Source organism: Protopterus annectens, chromosome 3.part0, assembly GCF_019279795.1.
Source record: "Protopterus annectens isolate FY-2018-M chromosome 3.part0, PAN1.0, whole genome shotgun sequence".
Lineage (NCBI taxonomy): Eukaryota > Metazoa > Chordata > Ceratodontiformes > Protopteridae > Protopterus > Protopterus annectens.
In genome coordinates this window covers 239768111-239789613 of record NC_056731.1, presented here as the reverse complement: position 1 = coordinate 239789613, position 21503 = coordinate 239768111, and positions in this window count along the sequence as shown.

Sequence of the window (21503 nt, the reverse complement as noted above, 5' to 3'; positions counted from 1 at the left end):
GTCTGTGTTATGTAGATTTATACCTCAGAAAATATTTATTGCTAGGTCATAGTGTATCATGCTGGAGCAAATGAACCATACAAATAAGTTGTATTAATGTCCAAAAAAAAAAAAGTTGAATGTTCTCTTTCTATGGCATGAATAGTACAGCTTGGAAGAGGGTCATTGAGACTTCGGCTATGGGTAACTACTGTTCGGCGCTTTTGTTGAATTTCCGTTGTGGTATCGTAGTGTTGGGGGAAGTTCCAGGGGCTGCAGCATATGCTATAGGACAAGTAGTTGCAAAATTGTATAGGACAACAGTTAAAGGTTTGAAGATGTCTTAGCAGGTGTGTTATGTATGTTAGATTTACATTTCTTTTCTTTCTTACAGATGGGGGTTTTGGAACACTGCTGCTGCTATAGTGTGGAATAGGTGGGCATAAGGTAGAGCCTTCTCTTTATATATTAGAGGATTTACTTTTCTCCTTTTCTTTGCAGATGGTGTTGTGCTGAGTACTGGTTGTGGCGTTACACAGGGAATTTGCAGATGACGGAAGCAGTGGCGAGTGAAGAGGTTACACATGGGGAGCATGAGGTGGCAACAGTACTGACTGAAATTGCTGAAGGGCAGAAGGCATCATGTGGTGGTCGGGAAAGGGGATCTGAAAGATGGGTCTTGGAATGCTGTGGCTGTAGTTTGGAATAGGTTGGTATAAGATGGAGCTTTCTCCTTACATATTAAAGGATTTACTTTTGTCCTTTTCTTTGTAGATGATGGTGTGATGAGTTCCAGTGGTGAGATACAGAGCGTTCCCAGATGATCATGCTTGGTGTCAGATAAGCGGTGGGGTCACTGGACAACACTGAGGTGGCAGATGGGATGTGCAGAGTGGATTTTACTTGATGGGCTAAAGGAACGTGGACTCGACCGGCAAGATTGAAGGCTGAGGAATGTGGCAGCTGATGGAGGGGATAAAAGAAGTTTGGTTTTCCAGCAGTGCAGCTGAATATGTACTCACAAGGTAATGTCTTGTTTGCTTGAAATTGTTGGGGAGTATCAGAATTGAACTTCACATTGTATTGTTAACTGGGGTCTTCCTTGCTAGGGGTCAGGTAGTGTTGGTGATTGGGGTTGAGTATTCTTGCTCCATTGGCAGGTGAGGCTTTGGTAAGCATTAGGTAATTCCCAAGGGCGGGTAATGTCCGGGTAATTATTGTACAACAAATGATGTTTGACTTGATCCTTCCCTTTATGGGAAGTGGATTGAACAATTTTGGGAAGAAGGGAGGGGGAACAGCCTGGTCAGGCTGTTTGGCGGAGAAGAGGGATAGGCTTGCCTTCTTCTGTCCCCCCTCTGATGTCTGGATGTTCATTTCAAGGATCTGGGGAAAGGAAATGAGTAGTTGGAGGAAGCTTGCTGAATAGATAAGCAAGCTGAGGTAAGGATGGTGTTTATTTGGTGGATGGTAATTCAATGGATGGTGTATGAAGTGAGTTGGGACGCTGCTTCATAAGTAAAGTAAGTGAGCAGAGGTATGGACCCTGCTTGTTGGGCAGGGTGAGTAGGTACGCTACCCTGATTAACATTATAGTGAATGGTGTATGAAGTGAGATGGGACACTGCTTCATAAGTAAAGTGATTAGAGGTATGGACGCTGCTTACTAGGGCAGGGTGAGTAGGTGCGCTTTCCTGTTTAACATTACAAGGATGTTATGCTGTATTTAGTATCATTATATCACGAATAGTTGTGATTAATAAAGTTGGTGATCAAAGCTGTTATGGAAATCTAATAAAGGTCCTCAAATGTCATTTGGTGCGATGTGTGTTATTGAAGGGGACCGGGACAAATGTTTTTTATGAAGAAATGCAGAAGAGGAAGATAGCAAGGGTAAGTTGCAGGTAGTATGCAAATTCAGAAGAAGAAATAAAGGCAGACTCATATATATATATATATAAGACTTAGATGGGCAGGTAGGTACAGGTAAGGAAGGCAACAGTTGAAAGATGTGAAATGACAGTTGGTGGCCAACTGATGGCTGGGAGGATTTCACTATTAACAGGGGAAGGGAATGACACAAAGGGATGGGGAACACGATAATGATGACAGGGAAGGATGTGGAGGGAATGCCAATATAGCTAGGAAAACTCTTCCAAAAAACATCACTGGACTCCACCTCTTGTGGCTCAGTTGCTATGGTGAATGCAGGATTCTATCAGTCAAATGATAAGGTGTTCTAGGATAGCCATGGGGGTATCCAAGAGATCATCTATTTTTGTCCAATCCAGCCACCTTGCTTCTCCCTAGTGACCAAGTAGGTCCTCTTCACACCATTCTCAGATGTGGAGTCTTGCCCTCCCACCTCCTGATGGGTAGTGGCAGAGGCCACCAGCAAACCCTTCAGGTCACCTTCCAGAGGGTTACCTTCATCAGCCTGCCAAGACACAGGCCTTAAGACTGCTGTGGACTCAGCATTAATTATGGTGGGTGGTGGAGTGTGGTGTACTGCACTGGATGGGAGCCCTGCCAGAGTTTTTACCTGCTGAGGCCGTTTGTGCTCTGTAGTTCTAATCCAGGAGAAAAATGGTAACCCAGTGTGAGCACTTGCAACACCTGCACATAATCGATACCACATGATGCACATCAGCTGTCAACAAAGTAGTGAAATGTCCATTAAGAGTAGCACAATCCAAATGTTCAGTAGTGTAATGCAAAGAGACAGGCTTGTGACCAATCTCTGTAATAGTTGCACAAGCATGCACACAATATTGTTTCCTCATCCAGGAACAGGCAGGCAGGCATAGGCCTTGTAACACTGGATTATAGGCACCATTCAGAGACAATTATGCAAAATCACTTCATTAGCACAATTACTGTGCACAGCCCCCTTATTACATGATAAAAACTATGGTCACTATATTCCAGGAGACCTTATTATGACAAGCAATTTAAACAATCAAAGTATAAGTGGCTATCAAAGTGCACTTTCATATAAGCAAACTGAGATCAGATGGGTACTGGTAATGTATTTCGGTACTACAGAGGCCACACAAGGCTCCATGGAATGAACATGCACTGTAACAGAACAGTAACACTGTACACAGCATGGCAGGGGCTAACAGCCTGGGGAGGCTCAATGTAACATGGCACTGAAGACAGGGCAGTAGAAGTTGTAGTTCTGCTGAAGAGGGGTGACTCTACCTGAAAGGGCACATGAGATAGGACAGGTTGAAGTTCTGTTGGAGGTGTCTTAACCTTCTGGTGGTCAGGCCCTGACACTTTCCTGTAGTGTTGGTGTTGCAAGACAGTTCCATATGCACACAGACAACATCACATGGTACAGTGGTTATAGGCCTCCTCTACACTAGACACAGATTGTGTTATATGAGCAGTTTCAACATTCAGCAAACATGGCTGACATGCTCACCACTGCCACACTATGGCAGAGGGGCAAAATAGTTACATTATAGCATAAAAATGGGCTGTGGCTATCGTAACAAACTGGGACAATACTGAATCATCAGCTGGAAGGGCAGTCTCACACACACACACACACACACACACACACACACACACACACACACACACACACACACACACACACACACACACACACACACGTGCACATTTGTAACCCACAGATATGCACACTTTGTCAAGGTACTCAAGGAACTACAGACATGCACATTTATAAGCCACAGGTATGCACATCTTGTCAAGGGACTGAAAGAACTAGATCAGAAAACTTCAGCAGTCAGGAAAATGAATGCTATTACAAGTCAGAAACACTCATATCTCTGCAAAGACAAAGCTTTTTGGGATGAGATGAAGCACAGACTGATGCAAGACATCAATGTAGTGGGTGGCCATAATAGGACAATGGAACAGGTGCATCAAGGAATAGGTTACTACATGCTTAAACCAAGGCACAGGAAATTACTATAAGTAGCTTTAGCACTAAGTGTGGACCAGCAACACAAACACATCTCATAGACACTAAGAATTCCTGGTATTCCTCACCTGGAAAATTGAGAGACCTGTCATACCCAGTGATGCTTGGATATGGGAGATAGGATGGTGACAACTGCCTGAGTATTCATAGGGGATGCACCAGGTGACAGGTGCCACATGACTTTTTTTTAGTACAGTGACTTGAACTCTGAATGGTTTGCTCAGAGAAGCACAAATGCATGTCTGTCATCCAGGACAGTGGTCATGTTGTAGTCAGTATGCTGCATGGTGATGGGTGTCTCACCTAAGTGTCAGCACTGCCACAGGTATGTTGTCTGTGTGCAACCAGATGTTTCACTAGGAAAATATCCAGTACAATAGAACAGAACATCCCTGATGTCAGTCAATCACAGGTGGCTGATGACTGCAGAATGCAAATGGCACTGTCTGATGACAAAGTGGCATTGTTAGTAATGCAAACAGTGGAAGGTACACTCACATTATCCACAGGGGAGGTAAAGATAGATAGGCATAATGAACTTCTGACATCAACTGCATTCATTGAAGGTCCTCCCAGCCATGTCAGTCCCATACCTGCTACAGAGGAGACAGCACCAGCATTGATATCAGAAGGCTGAACTGATTCCAAGGTTTGTGCTCCCAAAAGAGGGGCGAGGTGAACATGTGATTGACACTACCATGAATCCAGTACATTCCCAGACAGGGTGTCACCTTTGGCACTGATAAGCAGATATGAATTTCAGTAATCTGAGAACAGCTCACCACTACTCACACCATGTCAGAGATGTTGAGCGTACTGCTTGCCCTCTGTGAGGAACTCTAACAACTGCAGGGACTGTAGGACATCCTGCATATAAACCCTTTAGCAGGCATACTTGTTAAAAGCATTGGTAGCCCAAGTGAAATTCATTGGTACATCCATGGGAGTGTGAAAAACTGGTCACTATTTTGTGCTAAACAACATTTAAACACTGCGGGATCAAAGCTTAAACAGATTGCACACACAATTCTGGAGAAAACTTAACTTTCCAAACTGCTGCTGTCGTGGGACTTTTTTATATATTTCTTAACCAGATAAGCCCACTGGACAAAAGTGTACCTTTTCAGGTGTGACATGGGAGCACTGTCAGCGAAGCATAGCTGGCTAAATCAGTGCCCTGTACCAGCCCCCTGAACTAGTGTCCCAACACACAACACCCCACCTCATCTCCCAACACTCATCTTTTCAAGCGAAGAGCAAAAGAAAAAAGGACTTCTGCAAATCTTGTAAGATGCTTCCAGCAGATAGTATCACAGTACCTAATCCACACCTCCCAAGCAAAAAAAAAAAAAACAAAACAAAAAGACCATTCCTTGTACTGGAACATCAAGCAGATGGCCACATGGACAACGCTCCCTGCTCTCCAGCCATTTATGTCCTGTTTCAGTGCCCTGCACCCGAGCCCCCTTTTTTTAGATTTCAGTAAAAAAATCGAAATTATGTCTTCTTTTAAACTGTAGCAAACTGTTTGCTACAAATGTAGCAAGTCACAGACAGTCCTATCAGTATGGCAAGTGTTCACCTATCTCTACTGCAGACACATACTATTAGGCAAGCCAGGTGGTGCTATTGCACTCCGCTGTATTCCTGACATGAGCAACTCATACCCAAGTCCATTTCAGCTATTATGGATGCTAAGATTGTAGCCAAGTGGGTGACCACAGCAGAGTTACTGTATGTGATCCTGAGGTGAGAATACCATCCCTTTGACAGCATGCCTACATTCTTGACAATGTAGGATAACATTATACACATACCCAGCATTCCCAGCATGGAAGCTCTACCCCATTACTACAGGATATGATTTCTGACTCATTCCAACCCTCCAGCCATTGTGTAGCTACTATGTCCTCCAATCATGACCCTTAATCTGTGATAATGTTACCGTCCCCTATCATTGTGCACACCTCACCTGAAAATAGGACAATGTCAATGCCCTGCCCACCCCCTTATCTGTTTGGGAACAGTAATGTCTTATTCATAGTGTGTCCCAGTCAAAGTAGTGTAATGCACACCCTCATTGTGTTATTGTATGTATCAATTTTATTCTATATTTTGCTTCACAAATCCCATAGTCGTTGTACAGATGTTGCCTCTTTGCTAGTCTCAGAATTTATTGCATACACCAGTGCCTCCCAGGTAGTCCCTCTGCTAGTAGTTCCTTCAACATACCCTCATCTGACTCCTCATTCCATACTGCAGCAGGTATGTTAGGCAGTGATATGGCATTCCCATTTTGTAACTGTTTACATAGAACCATGTTATGTAACATGCCACAAACAGTAAATATCATTCTGCATGTCAATGTGGCATATTTCAGTGTGCAGTCAGATGTATCCAAGCTGTAGAATCAAGTCTTCTGCAGTCAAAATGCACATTCAGTGATATTCCATATCTGTGACAGTGTGATGTTATATGCCATCTCTGCCACAGTCTGGGAATTGCAGATGAGGATAATCAGGTATGGTTCTAATACACATCCAGCATCACCTACAACACATAACAGTGGACACCATTATAAGTGTTCAGCTGTATATATTTATAGGGTCAGAATAGCAATGTCTCAGTGGCTGTCAATGTGTGCATTACTAGATAACCTCCTGGAAAGTCATCCTGCATGAAACACTGGTATAAGTCACAATGTGTGCTGAATGCAGGAATTGTGCAAACTGCTGTGGTAATGCAAAGACTCACTCTGTGTAATATTCTCTGTACTGCACATCAGCTGGCAGCTGAGAAAGTGGAAGCACTTACAGTTGATATACTGGAGAACATATGAAGCAGGCATAGCTCTAATTGCAATGTGAATGCAGTCAGTGGCCCCTAGGACTTCATGAAATTGGACTGCATTGCAGAATGCCATCATAGTGGTGACTCTCTCCACTGCTCTCCATGAAAAATCAAATATGTTCCTCCACCAAGACAATGGTGGTGGATTCTTAAGGCCAAAGCCTATGAAACTCAAATGATTTCTCTTGTCAGATGCTAAAAAGTTCCCATAGCAAGGAAGGTTAATGCTACACAGTCCATTAGGTCAAATAGGATATGCAGTCCTGCTATCTTCTTGATTACATATGAGGAAGGCCATGTCTACCAAATCCTATATGATGCATCTGTCCACAGCTCAATGAAGTTGATGGCATGTGAGCTGCAGGTAAGCTGTTTGTGATGTTTTGGGCAGTGGCATGCCACACCATGGACAAGGGCTTCCAAGGCAGTTGATAACACATGCTGACCAATACTGCAGATGATACTCACAGTATCTAAACATAAGTGATATCACTTTACACTTAAAATGATGGCATAGGTTCATAGGTTCATAGGTTCATACTAGGCTATCTGCCCAAGGGCATTTATAAGCCTAGCCCATAGTTATGTGGCTTTCGCCACCCCTTTAGTTTGAATAAAAACTATGCCTATCATTTTGCTGTGCCTCTGTCAAGCAGTGACACTGAAGTAATCCCTGGGGTATATCTGCAATCTCCCATCCATTGGTCAAGATTCCTCTTGAACAAGGCCAGAGAGGTGCTCTGCCTCACATGTACCGGATTTTGTTCCACAGCATAGGGAGTCTCTGGGTGATGAATCTGTCCCTCCAGCACGTTCTATTTATAACTGTGTCAAGGTTTAAGTCTCCGCCCTTGTGGTTCTGAGGGATCTAGATTTTTGAGGTGAAGCATATTCATCAAATCTGGGTTTGACATGGCCTTATATGTCAGGCACAGGTCACCTCTGAGCAAGCGGTATGAGACTGAATAGAGCTGGAGTTCTTTCAGTCGGGCAGCATAAGACATATTTTTGAGACCCTTTATCCTTTTGGTGAGGAACTTTGGGGCCTTTCAAGCTGCAGCAGGTGTCTGGTCAGATACATTCGAGCGGGCATTGTACTCAATCATAGGTCTAATGAGTGATGAGTACAGGGGACGATGACCTCCTTGATCTAGATGTGAATCCCTTCATGATCAGGTGGGTGATATAGAAGGTTTTCCTAACTACTTTAGCAACATGAGTGTCAAACGAAAGGCTACTGTCAACCTGGGTCCCCAGATCTCTGATGACTTTTTCTGTGCTCAGTGGATTGCCACCTATATGGTAGCTAGGGGTAACCTTGTTTTTCCCGAAGGGATTGACTATGCATTTTTTGACGTTTAACTTCAGGCCATGGCTCTGGCACCAGTTATCCGTTTCTGTGAGGCCCTTCTGGAGGATATCTGTGCCAGATGTGTTTTCGACTATGGCGCCCAGTTTGCAGTCATCTGCAAACTTTGTCAGCCATAACCCTCCTCTGTTTGCTTGTACTTCAGAAAAGTAGATGCCGAACAAGAGTGGACCCAGGACTGAGCCCTGTGGGACACCACTTGTGACAGGCTTTGAGTCTGACATGGCTCCAGCAACTCTGACCCTGTGGGTTCTGTCACTTAGCCAGTTTGCAACCCATCTTGTGATGTATGGGTTTACATTCAAGCTGATGAGTTTTTCGATGATACCTGAGTGGGGTATTGTGTAAGGCCTTTGCCAGGTCGAGGTAGGCTGTATGGACTGCCTTTCCTCATCAATGGCCTTGGTGACTGTCTCGAAAAAGTCAACCAAGTTTAAGAGGCAGGATCTGCCTTTGACAAAGCCAAACTGGGTTGGATCCAAAGTCTGCAAGTTACCTATGTCTTTATTTATGAGTTCCATTATGATCCTCTCCATGGCTTTGCAGATAAGGCTAGTCAAGCTAATGGGCGGTAATTTCCAGGGTCTGTGGAGGCACCGCCTTATGAAGTGGGACCACAGTCGCCACTCCTTGGGCAATGATCCTGAGGTGAGGCTAAGATTAAACAGCTGTCCTAACTGTGGGTTTAATTCCTCATTGAGTTCATGAAGCACACAGCCGGGGACACCATCCGGTCCCATGGATGCTGTGTTTTTTGCCTTAGTGAGGGCAGTTCTTACCTGGGCGTTGGAGATGTTTGGGGGGCTACAATCCTCTGGAATAGATATCTCTCCTTTTGGGGGGGGGGGGAGTTTGCACTGAACCTGTCAGCCAGTATGTTGGCAATGTGTGTAGGCATTCAGAATAATTATTTGACACAGCATGTCTCACTAATTGCATCCATTTCTGAATCACACTGTGATGCCCCTGCACTGGCCCAGTAATCAAGGAGCCTAAATCCTCACCACTAGCACCAGTGAGGGATGTGTACACTGGGAGGATGACAAGTACACACAAACAGTAAAGTACAATTTCCCTTAAGAGCACACAGAGATCACAGACAGTCTGGGGCTGGTTTCTCCCTCTCTCTCCAGATCCCCAGTATGACTCCCCACTGGCACAGCTGTAGGGTTAAGGTCTCAGCCGAATGGTCAAGCCAAAACATCTACCACCCTCTCTGTCCAACCAGTGCTATTTGTCCCTGCCCAGGTAGCTAACACATACACACACACACACACACATGCACGCACGCACACACACACACGCGCGAGCACACACACATGTGCGCGCACACACACACACACACACACACACACACACACACACACACACACACACACACACACTTTAAGATTTGATTTATATACAAACAAACACTCCTGGGGAAGGCTGGCACAGGTTCACAAGCTATGCCCCCTTCTGCCCAGACTATAATGTAGTACCAGCTGCCACCAACCACCCTTACTTATCAGCTACTATAAGGCCCTTAACAAAGGGTGACCAACTCTACTGTATAATGTACTATTATCCAAATGGTAAGTGTGTCTAAGGCTAAGGCTTTTTAAGAGTGGTCTATGCAGTGTCACCTAATACATATGCAAGTACTCCAAGAGCTTAAATATCTCTAAACAATCCAGTCGCAATTAAAAGGTTTAAATATATTTAATAATAAATAATAAAAGCACAAGACAATACTCAATAACTCAACAAAGTGACAAAAGAGTTCAGAATCACAGGAAATATTTTAAAACAGCATTGCAGGACAGTCTCACATAAATACAGAAAATATCTAAATTAATCTTACTATATCCTATCTATCTATAAGAGAGATACTATACCTAAATCTTACTTACAGAGCCAGACAAATGCAAGTGCTGAATGAGAGTTTACAGGTCCAAAGACAAGATACAAAATACCCAGACTTTCTCTGAGAGATAGTTCTTAAATGAATAATACACATTACTGTTGGGTTAGCTAGATGACATCGGTATTTGACACCTCTGTGTCAAAAATACTTATCTCTTAGAGCCTGTGAATGGAAGTCATAAAATAGTTAAATACTTTTAAATTTGAAACCTGTAATTATTTCTGTTTTTCAGACAATAGAAAGAATCATTTAGCTGTAGACATCCTGTCTCCTGGCATTAACTAACTTTACAGCACAGACGTAAACAATTTCAACTTATTTTCTCAGAGTTTTGAAAGTTAACTCTGTATGTTCCAACTTCTACCATGAAAACATACATTTGCACAGGTATATACATTTCTGTTCTTTTCCATTAGGGTACACTGTGGCTACACAGTGGGTACATTCCTGAAACTTAGCACGTAACATACGTTTTTTTTACATTTGTAAGACAAGCATACAAACCATATTGCTATTCACAAATAGCATATAATTATTTACAAAATTTCAGCTAGCTGGGCTGGCATCCTTCACAATTCTTACCCCCAAGAGAACTCAAGCTAGTTTTTCAAGTGACCCTTGAGAAATGTTGTTTGAGAGGATTGAGCCTATCTGGGATTACCTTACCCCATTTCCTGTCTTGAGACCTCATCTGTGTTGGCATTGCTAACCTCACTGAGGTACTGCACTGTCATATCATATGCTTGCAGTCCTAGGCTCCACCTTAGTAACTTGACGTTTTGCTGGCTGGCTCAATGTAGCCATGTTAAGGGACTGTGTTTTGTAACTACAGTGAATTTTCTTCCATATATATGGCTGAAATTTCTGCAGTGCCCACACTATGGCTAGACATTCCTTTTCTACAGCTGCATAGCATTCCTCCCTGGGTTGGAGCCTATGACTGAAACAAACACTGTGTGATATTTTCCCTCTGAAGAAATCTGGCTAAGTACAGCTCCTACCCCATGGTTTGAAGCATTCACCTGCACAACAAATTATTTGCTGTAATCTGGACTGGTTAACACAGGGGGTCTTCACAAAGCTCCTTTAAGCTTCTGGAATGCCTGCTCACTACCTTATCTGGCCTGTATTTCCTTGTCAGGTCTATGAGCAGAGCAGCTATGGTACTATAACTGAGGATGAACTTTCTGTAGTACCCTGTTGCCCTAAGAATGCCCTCAACTGCTTTTTGGTAACAGGTGCAGGCCATAACCTGAATGGCTTCCACCTTGGCAAGTTCTGTCTTGATCTTACCACTCCCCACTCTATGTCCTAGGTAGGAGACCTTTGCCATACCAATCTGACATGTGCTGGGCTTAATTGTCAGCCCTGCCCTCTGTAGTCTGCCCAGCACCTCCCTGACATGCTGAAGGTGCTCTTGCCAGGAATGGCTGTAGATGGCAATATCATCTATGTAAACAATGGCAAAATCTCCAGGTTCTGCTAGGATATAATCTACCAGCCTCTGGAAAGTCGCTGGAGAATTTGTCATCCCAAAGGGCATCTTTGTGAACTCATGCAAGCCAAAAGGAGTCACAAAGGCTGACCTCTCTCTAGCACTGGAAGTCAAGGGCACCTGCTAGTAACCCTTGGTAAGATTAATTGTGGTAAGATACTTAGCCCCACCCAACTGCTCTAGGGATTCATCTGTCCTAGGCAGGGGGTAAGCATCTGACTCTGTGTGACTATTTAATTTCCTGTAGTCCACACAGAACTTGATGCTGCCATCCTTCGTTTGTACCAGCACCACTGGGGAGGCCTAGGGACTGCTGAACTCCTGAATTATCCCTAGTTCCAACATTTCCTGTATCTCCTTCCTCAGAGTCTGTTTGACACTCTTAGGCACCCTATAAGGGATTTGCTTAATTGGCCTTTGGGGTCCTGTATCCACGTGCTGCAGCACCAGGTGGGTGCACCCTGGTTTTCCAGTGATTATGTCCTCAAACTCCTGTAACACTGCTTGGATTTTTCAAACCTGGGTATGGGATAGCTGCTGGGACATTTATACCCCCTTCCCTTGATGTGTCAGTCTGAGCCTCACCAAGGAGATCAATCACCAGATCTCCCTCAGACTCCTCCTGCAATCCACTGCAAATACTCAGCACAAGAGCAACCTATCATGGTAAGGTTTGATCATGTTAACATGGTACAATTTGTGCCCCTGCCTCCTGCCTAGCAGTTCCACCATGTAGTTAACAGCACTGGCCTTCCTTACCACCTTGTAGGGTCCCTCAGAGGCTGCCTGCAGCTTGTTATGTCTGACAGAAATGAGAACCATTAACTGCTGCCCTACAGCATACTCTCTTGCATGAGTATTCCTGTCATACCGGACTTTTTTCTGCTGTTGGGTGTCTGCCAGGTTCCCCTGGGCTAAGCCCCTGAGTTCTCTGAACCTTATCCTGAGGTTTAGGGCATATGCCACAAAAGGCTGCTTGTGAGATTCACACTCACCCTCCCACTCATCTCATATTAAATCTAGATGGCCCTGCACCCTATGCCCATACAACTCAAAGGGTGAAAAACCTTTAGATTCCTGGGGAGCCTCTCTGTAGGCAAACAACAGATGGGGCAGATATTTGTCCCAGTCCTTCTTAAATTGATCTGAATATGCCCGTGGCATGGTCTTGAGTGTAGAGTTTAACCTCTCAACAAGACCATTAGTCTGGGGATGGTAGGGGGTTGTCTTTAGGTGCTTCACCCCACAGTACTTCCACAGACAAACCAGCAGGTCTGACATAAAATTGGCATCTCTGTCAATCAGTATTTTTTTTGGGAAACCTACTCTGCTGAAAATCTCTAACAAATCATTTCCACCTTGTCTGCCTCAATGGAGGACAGAGCCACTGCCTCAGGGTATCTGGTAGCATAATCTACTACTACTAGGATATACTTTTCCCTGTGGAACTTGGGGTACTCAGAGGCCCCATAATATCCATAGCTAGTCTCTGAAATGTCTCCTCAATTTCAGGCAAAGCCAACAAATGAGCTTTCAGCTTGTCTCCTGCCTTGCCTACCTTTTGGCACTGCTTACAGGTCCTGCAGTGTCCTGTTACATCTTTGGAAATCCCAGGCCAATAGAAGTTTTGCATAATATGTCTCTTTGTACATTTTATACCCATATGACCTGGAAAGGGAATATCATGAGCTATGGCTAGAAGTGCCAGATGGTAGGCTTTGGGCACTACCAACTGCTGTATTCTCTCACCCTCTAACCCTCCCTCAGGGGTACACTCTCTATACAATAACCCTTTGTCCCAGTATACAGATTCTCCTTTCCCTTGAGAATCAGGTGCCTCATTAATCACCTCTCTCAGGCCTTGTAATGTAGGGTCAGAGAGCTGAGCCTCTCTCAACTCCAGCGGTGCCTCACTGTCAGTATGCGTATTACTACTCACCTCTGCCCTTGCAGTTATTCTGTCCAAGGGAACATCACTGCCCACAAGCAGCTGTGGCTCACCTTCAGTCTCACTACTACAGGGAAGCTCCCTCCCTGAAGTAACCACCTCACCAGGCCTGGCTGCAAGTGTGTGGTCTGTCTGGGTCTCCCCCAGGCTACCAGACCCACTTGCTTGTCTCCAAGCGTGACTGTGTGTAACTGCATGAACACACAGTACTGCATTATCAGAATCATTCCCTTTCAGGACTTCTGCAGAGTGGTAGTCTGGTACCCTTGTTGTCTCAAGACAACCTACTGTTGGCATTTTGTCATTCCCACTTACTGGCTCTCCCAACTTTTATTACCCACCTTGCCTCCGTGGACATCTATATGCTACATGTCCCCACTGGTTGCATTTAAACATTTAACCCTAGGTCCTGAATATGTACCTGGACTAGTGGCTTACCCTGCTACTGACAGACTCTGTTGGGGCAGACTGGGCTGCCCACCATGGGTTTCCTTAGACCTATGAGCAGCACTGGGTGTCCCTTTCCTTTGCAGTGATGCCCCACTTGCTAGGTATATGTCTCCCCTCTTCCACAACTCATCTACAGTAAGGCATTGCCTATCAGCTACACAGATTCTCATGCCCTCAGGCAAAGTGTTAAGGGCTTGTTCCCTCACCAAATGTCTCCCAGCCCTTCAAAAGGTGTAACCTGACATCCACTCACCCATCTATGAAAATAAGTGCTTAGTTCAGCAACACACACACACACTTCCATCTGCTTTGCTTCTATGCTCACAAAACTTTTTTCTATATGCTTCAGGTATTAACTTAAAAAATTCTAGCAAACAATTCTTTACAACATTATAATTTAAGCACTCATTATTAGACAGTTTGGACATTACAATTACAGCTTTACCATGGAGGAAGGGGGTCATGAACTGCACCCAAAGCCCTTGGTCAACATCATATTGTTTACATACCCTCTCAAACATATGAATGAAACTATCAAAAGTATCCCCCTCTACAAATTGTGGAAGAAATTTATTGATCTTTGTTGCTTCTGGGGTTCAGTTACTCCCTTCCCCATTACCTCTATGACCCTGGCGAAGAGTCAGCATCTCCTTTTCATGTTGCCTCTGCCTCTCCTTCTCCTCAGCTTCCAGGCATAGCAGTTTCTCATTTTCCTCAGTCTTTAGATACCTCTGTCTCTCTGATTCTATTTCCAAATGCTTGGCCTCCAACACAAGTCTCTTTAACTCCAGATGGATTTTTATGTCTACTGTGGAAAGGTTAAGCTGTCCAGTCTCTGAGAGTTGTACATCCCCATGGCCAGTCTGATTGTCCTCCTGGTTGCTATTCTCTGATGCAGCTGTGACAAAAGCTGCAATCATGTCTGCATTAGTCAAGTTGGCATGCACCAGTCCTTTAGCCTGACACATCTCAGTCAACTGTCTCCTTGTCAGTTTGCCATACTCCCCTGCTGAAATGTTTGTCTGTTCTCCCTGACTAACTAAACTAACAAAAGAAATAAAACAATTGTGATATGAACTTTGAATGCTCACTGCATGGCTGATTTAGAGTACAAAACACCTTCAGTGACCACTGTACATAAGCTACATGGATTCAATATCCACACCACTACAAGCCAATTAATACCTAATGTGGCTAACTCACTACTATCAACTAATTAATATGTGATGTGGATATCCCACCACTGCCAAACAATTAATATATGATGCCTCTGCACTGGCCCAGTCATCAAGGAGCCTCAATCCTCACCACTAACACCAGTGAGGGACATGCACATTGGGAGGATGACAAGTACACACACAGTAAAGTACAATTTCCCTTAAGAGCACACAGAGATCACAGTCAGTCTTGGGCTGGTTTCTCCCTCATCCTCTCTCTCCAGATCCCTAGTATGACTCCCCACTGGCACAGCTATAGGTCAAGGCCTCAGCAGAGTGGTCAAACCAAAGCCTCCAGCACCCATTCTGTCCAACCAGTGGTTTGTGTCCCTGCCCAAGTAGCTGAGACAGACAGACACACACACACACACACACACACACACACACACACACACACACACACACACACACACACACACACACACACACACACACACACACACACACACACACACACACACACACACACACACACACACACACTTTGAGATTTGATTTATATACAAACACACAAACACTCCTGGGGAAGGCTAGCACAGGTTCACTAGCTATACCCCCTTCTTCCCAGACTATAAGGTAGTACCAGCTGCCACCAACCACCCTTACTTATCAGCTACTATAAGGCCTTTACCAAAGGGTGACCAACTCTACTGTGTAATGTACTTATTATCCAAATGGTAAATGTGTCCAAGGCTAAGCCTATTTAGGAGTGGCCTATACAGTGTCATCAAATACATATGCAAGTACTCCAAGAGTTTAAATATCTCTAAACAAACCCATCACAATTAAAAGGTTTAAATATATTTAATAATAAATAATAAAAGCACAAGACAATACTCAATAACTCAACACAGTGACAACAGAGTTCAGAATCACAGGAAATATTTCAAAACAACATTGCAGGACAGTCCCATATAAATGCAGAAAACATCTAAATTAATCTTACTATATTCCTATCTATCTCTAAGAGAGATACTATACCTAAATCTTACTTACAGAGCCAGGGAAATGCACGTGCTGAATGAGAGTTTACAGGTCCAAAGACAAGGTACAAAATGTTCAGACTTTCTCTGAGAGATAGTTCTTAAATTAATAATGCATATTACTGCTGAGTTAGCTGGATGACATCACTATTTGACACCTCTGTGTCAAAAATACTTATCTCTTGGATGTTTTGCTTGGAACTGGAAGTCGTAAAACAGTTAAATACTTTTACCTTTGAAACCTGTAATTATTTCTGTTTCCAGACAATAGAAAGAATCCTCTAGTTTTAGACATCCTGTCTCTTGGCATTAACTTAACTTTATAGCACAGTGGTAAACAATTTCAACTTATTTTCTCAGAGTTTTGCAAGTTAACTCTGTATGTTCTAATGTCTACCATGAAAACATACATTTGCACAGATATATACATTTATGTTCTTTTCCAGTAGGGTACACTCTGGTTACACTGTGGTTACATTCCTGAAACTCAGCACATAAAATACATTTTTTTTACATTTGTAAGACAAGCATAGAAACCATATTACTATTCACAAATAGCATAGAATTATTTACAAAATTCCAGCTAGCTGGGCTGGTAGCCTTCACACACATCTCCATGTTTGATTTCATCATTTGCATATATGGTGATTCTCACTAACATGCTGGCATTCATTTGTATGTCAGTATGTAGAAATTTGCATGCAGTGCATACAACACTCTATCTGCAGTAATCTAGTCACACTATGGGTGTTTCTGAATCTTCATCTCCATTTGTGTCACCTCTGATTGAGCTATTTTATGTAATACACTGTGCTGTCTGTTCCTGAATGCATTCAGTGTTTTGCCATATTTAGAGTGCGTTTTCATTCAAATGTCTTAGCCATTTTATACAGTATTTATGGTCTTCTGATCATGTTCTGATCTGTTTTGTCATCCAAACATGTGTTTCTGGTGTTTGATTTACCAGTTATATTTCCATTATTACCAAACCACTTTAAACATATAGCTAACTTTGTTCTTAAGTCATTCTTTGTTTTGTGCATATTCTGTTAATTCTGATTATCATTATTTATTTATTTATTTATTTTATTTTTTGCTCCCTGGAGCTAATTATCAGCCAGTACAACTCCTCTTCTCATTCACCAGGTCTACTTTACCTGCTTTCTCCTCCCCTGTGTTCTACCTGACCCATGACTGGGGCTGACGTGGAGCAGTATCATACTGCTGCCATGGAAAGTTTTTTTTTTTTTCATTGTGCTCCATCCCATCACTACTGCAGCTTTGCAAGTTCCTCTACAGCTGTGTTTGATAGGTGCATGCTTGCTTCTGCTCATGCACATCCTCCTGACCAAGTGGCACACTGCTTGCAGCATAGGGCTCAGCATGCCTTTCATGCTGCACTTGATGTGGAAGCTGGCATTGGCTGATCACTTCTATCCTACCCCACCAGGTCCCAGCAGTGCCGCTGTCGCTATTCAAACATGGTTCATTTGAGATACAGTTAGGGCTTTATCCTTCTGTACCACGGGAGTGGGAATCTGAATATTATTTTGTTACAAATATGTATTGCTGTCAGTATGTTTGAATTTGATTCTATAATTTACTAGGATATCATTAACTGTTTTACTGATTAAATATCTCTGTACAGTGCTTTGCTATGAAGTGCTCAAATACATTTTACCTTGATGTGATTTGCATTAGTGTTTTGCAACATCAGCATATAGCCTAGGCATGATTTTCAAAGTCTATGTAATACTTGGCATGGATATTCTTAACAAAACTGTTTGCAGTGCTTACAAATGTCAAACTCCTGTGGTTGCAAAACTTTTCTTCTGGCTATTCTCTTCAAAGAACTATGCTATGGTTTTCACCAGAGAGCCAGTCTTTCATCTATGTCATCTTTTTTGGATCTCTCCATATTATCCTTTAATTTTCCTTTCAGACTTTTGTGATGCACAATGTAAAAGCCTTGTTGAAATCCAATTGCATTGCATGGACAGGATGTCATTTGTCTTCCTCTCTACTGACCTGATTTAGAGATGGCTTGAGTACGTCTTTCACATCCTCTGCTTTGGGAAGCCATACCCTAAGCTGTTATTTGGAGAAATGACATCACGTTCTCTTCTAGTCATCCAGGCAGAAGACTTTCTATGATCTTTTTTGGACTGGAGGTGGAACTGTGTGGTCTGTAATTACATCAGAACTCTTATATATGGAGATTTATTGGTCTGTATTTTTTTAGGATATCTTGCAGGTTCACTCTGAACTGTCCCAGGAATTGATGCTGACAGAGTTTATAGTCATTTAGAAGAAAACTCAATCATGGTAATAGAACAAAAGGGTAGCAAAAGAATTGTAGGAAGCAAAGGATCATTTGTTTAATGGAGAATTATAAAAAGGGGAAGAATCTAGGTATGGCATGGATAGACTGCAAAAAAGCATTTGACAGCATCCCACATTCATGGATAAAGGAGTGCTTACAAATGTATAAGATACACCCTACATTGATGAATTACATTACAGTGACCATGAAACAGTAGCAAACCACTTTGCAGCTAAGCCACGATAAAGGACAAATTATTATCCCAGAGATAAAAATTCAAAGGGGGGTATTCCAGGGTGACTCTTTGCCACTACTACCCCTTTGCCTTGCCTTTAACCCATTAAGCTTTCTACTTAACAGATTAGGTCATCGCTACAGTTTGGACCCAAGAAAACAACAAAGTTTAAATACTTTTCTTCTTTTTTGTAGATGATTTAAAACTGTATAGTTTATCAGATAAGAAACTGAAAGCACAACTGCAAGTGGTTAAACTTTCTGAGGTAATATAAGAATGTCCTTTAGTCATGATTAAAGCTGTAGTATCAAGAAAATATCAGTCTGCTACAGGAATGTGATATAAAGGAACTTGAGCAGGAGGAAGTGTATAAATATTTGGGAACTGATGAAGGATCAGCAGTAAAACATGAACAAATACAAATAAAACTAAGGAATAGTTTAGAATACTAAAATTAATACTGAAAACAGCCTTGATATCTAGGAACAAAGTCAAAGTTATAAACCAATTTGGTCTTCCTGTTCTAACTTGCAGTTTGGGTTGTTTCACAGTTCCCAAATTGTACTGGATCAATTTGACAGGAAAACAAGAAAAATGTTTCTCACTTATCAAATGATTTATTAAAATCAGAGTATTCCCTGTTCTGAAGGAGGTATTGACCTCTTTGAAACTGATTATATGTATAGATCTGTGATCATATGATACTTAAAAATCTGCTGACCTCACAAGTTCTAAGCATAGTGAAAGTTTTAAAACATGAGGAGAACAACTCTAAGATGACTTCCTTGGTTAGTTTAGCAGAAGCATACCAGTGTCAAGCAGGAATGGAAATGAAAACAGAAGTAGACAAAAATCAGGCAGCAAACAAATGTGCTAAAAACAAAACAAAACAAACAAAAAATAAAACACAAAAGAAAGACTATAAGGTGAATGATCAAATGGGAAAGCAAGAAATGTGGAAACAGCATTAATATAGTTGCAAGTAGAGAAAACTCCTGGAAAAACCTAAAGTGGATCAGGGTCTGATGCAGGAATGGTTAAAGAGAGGTGAACTTAAACTAAAATATGAAAGACTAACAGCCCGGGACAGTGGACTACATACATTTTGGTTTACAAAGTCCATTGAGCATGTCAAAGAAACAGACAAATGCAGATTTTGTAAAACAGAATTGGAAACAGTCACACATCTTCTTGCTGGGTGTGATACACTAATGACAAAGAACCTATATACTGAAAGGCATAATAACATGCAAAGACTGCTGTACTGGGGATTGTCTGAACATTGCAATATTGTGCCTGTTATTCTGTGTCTTTGTTGTGATTTAAGCACTTGAACTCCAGACCAGTTATTTTACATTAGGAAGGTTTGTGGTCTACACTGTTGCGGCAGTAAAGGATAACCCATGCCTTTCTGAGTGGGGAATTGCTGGTTGAATGCTTATTTTTGTCTGTTATTCTAAAAGTGTCTTAGTTCTGGTTTAAGCACTCAGGCTCCAAACCAGTTATTTTACATTAAGGTCTGTGGCCTGCACTCTTGAAGGGAGAAAGGGTGGTCTCTGCCCTTCTGAGCTGGGAATTGCTGGTGAAGGCTTATTGTGTCTGTTATTCTAGTGTCTTTGTTTTGATTTAAGCACTTGCACTCCAAATCAGTTATTTTACATTAGGAAAGCTTGTGGTCTACACTCTTGTGGCAGGAGAGGATAGCACTTGCCTTTCCAAGTTGGGAATTGCTGGTTGAAGGCTTATTGTGTCTGTTATTCTAAAAGTGTCTTAATTCTGGTTTAAGAACTTAGGCTCTAAACCAGTTATTTTACATTAAGAAGGTTTATGATCTACACTTGTGTTGGAGAAGAGGGGTAGCCTCCACCCTTCTGAGCTGGGAATTGCTGGTGAAGGCTTATTGTGCCCATTATTCTAAGTGTCTTTGTTGTGGATTATACACTTGGGCTCCAAACCAGGTATTTTACATTAGGAAGGTTTTTTGTTCTACACTCTTGTGGCATTAATGTCCAGCTATATTATTTTTTTAACTACTGGAACATCTAGTTGTTCATATATCAGGTTTCTTGGGTTGTTGATTTGTTCAATATTTAAGTTTTCCTCACTCCTTCCTAGTAGATCAGTAAGCATGGATATGCACTTCTCGACTCTCTCTGTGGCCAGTCTGGTTGAGATGGGTATTCTGAGGCATTGTATCAATTTCCTCATGTACACTGACAGCCCACTTATTCTTAATTAAAACAGCTACAGTATGTGAGAGATGTAAATACACTTTAACACTAGAGGCAAAACTCTCATACAACCAAAACTAATTCTATAGATGTTGTCGATGACACCTGGACCATGCCTGATGCACAGGGAAAAGACCCTACACATAAAACTACTTATGCTGAGGCACTTAGAGGTAACCTTCCTAAAACACTAAGACCTTCTACACAGCACAATCAAAGAAAGGGTCTTCAGCTATCACGTAAACACTGTTAAAACACCACCCACAGCTAAACATAGTAACACTGTATCCAATGCCTCTACTGCTAAGCCTTTAAGGCAAACCAACACATAACCAAATTTCCTGGTCACTGGTGATTCTATATTGAGGCACACCGATGCCCCCCCACCAGAATGAGTAAGGATAGATTCATAGCTAGCTGTCTTTCCAGGGCTAAGATCCATCGAGTCACACAGGCACTCATGTCATTAAACCACAAGTACCGGTATGACTTTGTCATAGTCCATGTGGGTGTTAATGACCTGAAATGTACCATCCATGACTGTATGAAGTAAGACATGATT